The sequence below is a fragment of the Tenrec ecaudatus genome (genome assembly GCF_050624435.1).
Source record: "Tenrec ecaudatus isolate mTenEca1 chromosome 1 unlocalized genomic scaffold, mTenEca1.hap1 SUPER_1_unloc_14, whole genome shotgun sequence".
NCBI classification, from domain to species: Eukaryota; Metazoa; Chordata; class Mammalia; order Afrosoricida; family Tenrecidae; genus Tenrec; species Tenrec ecaudatus.
This window is the reverse complement of record NW_027457554.1, coordinates 1318547-1325602: the sequence shown is the minus strand read 5'-3', so window position 1 is coordinate 1325602 and position 7056 is coordinate 1318547.

Here is a 7056-nt window from a genome sequence, read left to right as displayed (position 1 = left end):
CCTTTGTATGAGCATAGTCCCCTCCTTGCACAGGGAAGGGTGGCTGAGGATGGGGAAAGGCAAGCCCAGAGGGCGAGGCTAGAGCCGTACTTTGGGTAGGATGTGGCTGCTGTGAGCTGAGGAATGACCAACCCTCACAGGGCTGCTGGCAGGGGCAGCCCTGCAGGGACCACTTTGGCCTTTATGAGGGCCCGAGGCCGCGGCCTCATTGCAGTTTGCCCATGCAGGTGACTGGGGTGGTAGAAAGTGGGGTGACATAGGCTTTTATCTGTCAGGTGCAGAGCAGCTGATGTGACAGGGCCAGGCATCCTTCAGTGCCCGGTTCCCTTCCGCCTATGCAGTCAGCAGGGTCTGGAGGGCTATCCAAGCTGGTGGTGAGTGGCCTCTGCAGCCTGAAGCTGTGCTAAAGCTGCCCTGACCTTTCGGGGGCAGAGGGAAGCCACAGGGGCCAGAGACACACAATCTTCACCCAACTCTGACAACCAATGCTCATTACTTGGTCTCTCTCTGCTGCCTACCGTACTTCACGTCTGTCCCCTCTTGATTCTAATCACTGCCCCACCCGTTCAATACTAATCTAGCCTCACACCTCTGCCACTTACCTGGCCCACTTCCCACCTTTCCAGTGTTTCTCTTGGTCCCTAGGCCTTCTTATGCAACCTCCAGCACCTGGGCAGGCTCCTGCCTGCCAGACCAGGTTCCCCCGAAGCATCGCCCACTAGCTAGGGCGGGACACCAAGAATCCAGAATTGGGTTTGGTGTATCCCATCTCTTCTGTGCCAATCATTGAATTGTACACAAGCCAGGTGGTGAAGCTGGGGCAGGTTGTGAGGCAGAATCAAGCACACAGCAGCCATTCAAGTACTCAAGCAAAGAACATGGAGCCACGTGCATGCGTGTGCGTGTGTGTGCACGTGTGCGTCTGCATGTAGGAAGGTTTCATCTCATAGCCAAGGTCCTTAGAAGGTGGGCCGGCGCCCTGTAAACCATAAGGAAATTCCCACACAAGCTTCTGACTGTGCTTCTCTCAGGATACAGAGAGCAGGTAGCCTCTAGACTACAGCAGCCTGGTGGGGACCAGGGTGGGAGAAGAGGGGGAGGCCTGAGGAAAGGGGGTCAGGCTGCTATGTTTGCCCAGCCAAGGGCTTACTGTCCTGCAGCAATGTCCACAGGTGGTTGCACCAGGGCTGGCTGAGGTGTGCGCGGGTGGGGGTGGGGAGGGGGGGCGGTAACAGACAATGCTAGGGGTCTCTTAAGGGGACATGGGAGTAGAATGTGGAGGCTCGGGCCCTGATACCAACCGGGGCCTCCTAAAGGCAAGGAATGCCCCGGAGGGTCAGTGGGCTGTGAAGAATTGGGGCGAACCCCTGGACTGCTCTGCAGCCAGGCGAGTGCAGCTGGTTTGGGAGGGGAAGTGGAGGTAGAAGTGAAGCTCCCCTTTGCGGAAGGGTACTGACGACCCTCCCACCTCTCACCTCTACCCCACAGAATACCCTGTGTATGCTCCACCCCAGGGAGCTAGCTGATCCGTGCAGTAATTTCAAATGGCTTCGAAAATGGGAGGGCCAGCCTGCGCATTTCCCCAGGTGGGAAGGCCGCTGCCCTCCCACCCCTCACAGCACCAAGATGACTAAGACCTAGGACCGACCCCTGCCATTTCAGTATCATAGCAACACAGAAATCAGTTTGGTACCATAGCAATAACCAAGCATCCCCCTGACAAATGAGTGTTGGATGCACATGAGTTGCATTGTCTTGGACTCAAACCCAGATCTCCCACATGGAAAAGGAGAATTCTACAACTGAACCACCAATTTACCCTCAGAATATAATAAGTATCCAGTAAATGGTTATTAAGAATGTGGCTGCCAGGAAAATCCAGCAATTTCCTGCCAAGGCATAACACTAATATCTTCCCCCACACACTAGAAGGCAGCAGAGGAATGACTTTCTCCATGCCAGCCCTGGTATCTAGACAAGGGACCCTAACACTGAGCCACTGAGCCCCAGCAGGCTGGGGAGCAATGTAAAATTGGATGGGGGACAATCCTGGTTGAGTTAGTTTCCCTAAGCTTGCAGGGCAGTTTAGCATGTCCACAGCTGTGTTCAGATGAGCCATGTAAATACCACCGAGAGAAATTCTACATGCTTTCACACCCCATGCTAGTCGTTGCAGCCATCGTTGAGTACAGTTCATGCTCATCACTATCTAGAACTCACGGTGACGCTGTGGGTGAGCCATTAGGCAGGTAACCTCAAGGTTGGCAGTTCAAAGGCACCAGTTGTTCTCTGAGAGGAAGGTGAGATGATCTGCTCCTGTAAAGATTTAGCCTGAGGAATTTTATATAGGGTCACAGTGAGTCACGATCAACTCAATGGTGTGGGTTTGGTTTTTTAGACACACCATCAGATCATATTTAATGTATTTATTAACATGTATATTTGCCACAAATCCAATGTCTTTTATTTTTATCACTGCATTTCAATACAATTTGTGCCTTTGTGATTCTGTATTTCATTGGAGGTATTTGGAAATATTATTCTGGGGAGTGGGCAGGTGTTCCATAGCCTTTCCTAAATGCCAAAAGGATCCATGGGGTTGCAATGGTTAAGACCCTCTAATAGAGTTTATCAATGAGCCCTGGAGGCACAATGGTTAAGTGCTCAGCTGCTATCCAAAAGGTTGAAGGTTTGAACCCACCAGTTGCTCTGTTCTTGGAAGAAAAAACAGGCAACCCATTCTTGTAAAGATTACAGCATAGAGAAGCCTAGAGCAGTGGTTCTCAAACTTCCTAATGCCACAACCCTTTCATACAGTTCCTCATGTTGTGGTGACCTCCACAACCATAAAAATATTCTCATTGCTGCTTCATAACTATAATTTTGTTACAGTCACCCTGTGCAAGGGTCCCACAGGTTGAGAACCATTGGTCTAGAGAGCTCTGCACTGATGCATTGAGTCACTATGAGTTGGACTGGACTAGAAGGTTCCTAACAAAAACACCAACAATCCTTTTTTACCATGACCTTGTTAACTCAAAAAGATTAATAAGCAAATTCACAAACGAGGACATCCAGTTGCCCCTCCAAACTGGAGAAGCATGAGTTAAATGGTGACCCTGATCCCACGGTGTCCTCCAGCTGGTGCCATGCTGCCTTTATTCCTTCTGCCTCTAAGTTCTGTGGAGAAGAAGGGGAAAGGGAGGGAAAGAAAAAGAAAGAAATGAGAAGATAATTTTCCCAGCTTCTTCACATCACTGAATTGAACTTTACTTTTAGTAAAAGTATTATGAAATGGAAATGGTGCTTTCACTATTTTGCTTTTAGGTGATATTCAGAGACATGGTGCTGGTAATTATTTGAGCCGGGGAGGTTAGTGTGCAGATTTTCTGAATATGGTTGAGCCAGCATGCCCCCTTCCAGGCCTAGCATTTCCCTGGACTATGAGAAGTTATAGACAGTCTACCCTCTTCTTCCTCTGACTTCGCTGCAAACCATGGACACACTGGTTCTGACTTGACCTGGCTCCAGTACAGAAAAAAATATCCTCCTTGCATAATTGTAGTGCTTCCATTGGAAGGCACCTAGAGACAAATCTCTCTTCTGGTGGCATAATGGTTTATGTGTTGGGCTATTAACTGCAAGGTCAGCAGTTGGAATTCACCAGTCACTCCTTGGGAGAAAGATGAGGCTTTCTTCTCCCATAAAGAGTATAAAAACTCAAAATGCATTGGCAGAGATTCCACAGAGAATAAGCCTCCATTAAATCCCTTGGGACCATTCACCAGGGATGGGATTAAACCCTGCTCATCGCCAGTACATCAGAAAGTGTATTGTTGCAGATATGATTAGGTTAAAAATTAACATCTTATCATTTGTCTTTACTCTTAACACATTTTCCATTTGTTCTTTTTTTAATTTTCTGCTTTCCTTTTTATTGAAAAACGTAACTAATGTCACTAAACAAGTAGAGAATTTGTTAAATGAAAATCTAATCGGTTATGTAAACTTTCACTGAAAACATAACACACTTTTATTTTTACAAAGAGTTATAGCCTTGGAAACCCAGGAAGCCGGAGTATTTTCTCTCGATAGGATTGTTATGCACCCAATGGCAATGAGTGTTCTTGGATTTTGTTTCTTTATTGTTTTCTGTAGCTATGGTGGGGTATAGGGGTTATGTGTTGGGCTGCTAAACGCAATGTCTGAAATGGCAAATTTGAAATCCCCAGCCACTCCAAGGGAGAAAGATGAGGCTTTCTACTTCCCTAAAGAGTTCCAGTCTCAGAGCAGACAAAGAGAACAACATGGCTGGCCCCACTATGAGACATGATGCCCCTCAGTGACCAAGGGTGATACAGGGGACAGCACTGGAGACACAGTGTGCGAATGGCACCTAACCTGATTCCACCACACCGAGGCAAAGTGTGGTGGAGTGCAGTGGAACAGCAAGGGAATGGAGTGGCAAGGTCCCCAGGGAATGCTGAAAGTGGACTTTGGGGCCAGGTTGTGGTGCCTCAACAGACTGGATTGGAAAACACTCCTAAGGTCCAACAAATGATCCTTGAACTAACTACAAGCTCTTCTTTCTTGATGTGTTTTGTTTTGTTCTTTGTCAGTGGTTTGTTTTTGTTGTTTTGTTGTCTGGTTGTATACTGTTGCTTTGTTTTCCTCTGTCTTGTTTTCGTGCATGTTAGTGTCTCCACAGGTCTGTCTAAATAAGACAGGCTGGATGAACTATCTGGAGGAAAAACAACAGGACCGACAGTTCCGGGGGCACTTGGGATAGGGGGAGGTGCGGGGGAGGTAAGGAAGTGGTGTTAACAAACACAGGGACAAGGGAACAACATGGGACTCAAAATGGTACTGAGGGGGAAGTGGCAGGCCTGGTAGGGAATGCTCAAGGGTAAGGTTACGTAAAGAAGAGGTATAGCTATAACCCAGGTGGGGACGGAGCATGGTAGTGGGAGAGGAGGAAAGTCAAGGGAGATGGAGGAAAGAGCTAGGAGTCAAAGTGCATTTATAGAGGTCTAGACAAAGACATGTACATGCAAATTATATATATATATATATATATATATATATATATATATATATATATAAATATATAAATAAATAAATAAATATATATATGGATGGGGAAATAGATCTATGGGTCTATATTTATAGGTTTAATGTTAAGGTGGCGGCAGGACCTTGGGGCTTAACGCAAGCACTCCCTCAATGCATGAATACTTTCTTTTATTCAATTGGCACTCTACAATGCTCATCCTCCCGACACAACTGCTGAAGCCAAAGCTGGTGAACAAGTAAATGTGGTGAAGAAAGCTGATGGTGCCCGGCTTTCAAAAGAGATAGTGTCTGAGATCTTAAAGACTTGAAGATAAACAAGCAGCCATCTGGCTCAGAAGCAACAAAGCCTACATGGAAGAGCACACCAGCCTGTGTGATCATGAGGCCCCAAAGGGATCAGTTATCAGGCATCAAAGAACAAAAAAATCACAGCATTGGCTGCACACCTCCATGATACGATTGCCGAAGACAAACGGGTGCATAAGCAAATGTGGCGAAGAAAGCTGATGGTGCCCGGCTATCAAAAGAGATAGTGTCTGGGGTCTTAAAGGCTTGAAGGTGAACAAGCGGCCCTCTAGCTCAGAAGCAAAAAAGCCCACATGGAAGAAGCACACCAGCCTGTGCGATCACAAGGTGCCAAAGGGACCAGGTATAAGGCATTATGCAAAATATGTATATAACATATATATGGTATATATATGGTATATATATATATATATATATATATATATATATATATATATATATATATACATAATTGTGAATGAAGGGGGAAGTGCAGAGTGGCGACCCAAAGCCCATTTGCTGGCCACTGGAGATCCCCTCACAGAGGGGTTTAGGAGAGGAGATGGGTCAGTCAGGGTGCGATGTAGTACCAATGAAAAACACAGCTTTCCCCCAGATTCTGGATGCTTCCTCCCACCAACTACCATGATCCGTATTGTACTTTGCAGGACTGGATAGGGCAGAGGTTGTACACAGGTACATATAGGAGCTGGAGGCACAGGGAATCGATGGTGGATGATACCTTCAGGACCAGGAGTGTGAGGGGCGATACTGGGAGAGTGGAGGGTGAGTGGGTTGGAAACGGGCAACAGATTACAAGGATCCCCATGTAACCTCCTCCCTGGAAGACAGACGACAGAGAAGGGGGGGAGGGAGACTCCGGATAGGGCAAGATATGACAAAATAACAATCTGTGGATTATCAAGGGCTCATGAGGAAGTGGGGAGCGGGAGGGAGGGTAAAAAAAAGAGGACCTGATGCAAAGGGCTTAAGTGGAGAGCAAATGCTTTGAGAGTGATTAGGGCAAAGAATGTACAGATATGCTTTATACAATTTATGTATGTATATGTATGGATTGTAATAAGAGTTGTATGAGCCCCTAATAAAATGTTTTTTTAAAAAAAGAGTTCCAGTCTCAGAAACTCACAGGTGCAGTTCTACCCTATCCTATAGAGTCGCCATGAGTCGGCATCAACTGGATGGCAGGAAGGACACATAATGATTCAGACCTGGGCTTAGTTTGGGTTCTCACTGAAGCAGACCCTGGACAAAGACTTAAAGGCAATGAGCTTATTTAGGAAACTCTGAGCATGCAGGTAATGAAGTGGCATTGTGAGCCAGTGGAGGGAAGGCCACCGATAACAAATAGATTGTGAATCCAATTACAAACCTGGGAACCTGCTGCTTAATCACTTAGGAAGTCTCCAGGGGTAGGTATAGCACACGCCTCTCAGAGTTTTGCCATCCAAGGACTGAGGGGCCTCGTCAGGGCTGTTCCCAGGGGCATATGTTCCTCAGCACATTCAGCCAGCACCAGCAAAGGGACCTTCAGAGCTGTCCCTTGGTGACTGAGGCAAGTACATGGAATCAGGAATTTGGGAGTGAAGAGAAGGAGCACCGGGAGTGTCTACTACAGGTTGGAGACTGGAAGGTCAACTCGGTGCTCCTCAAGGGGACAGGCGTTCCCTTCTCTGGATC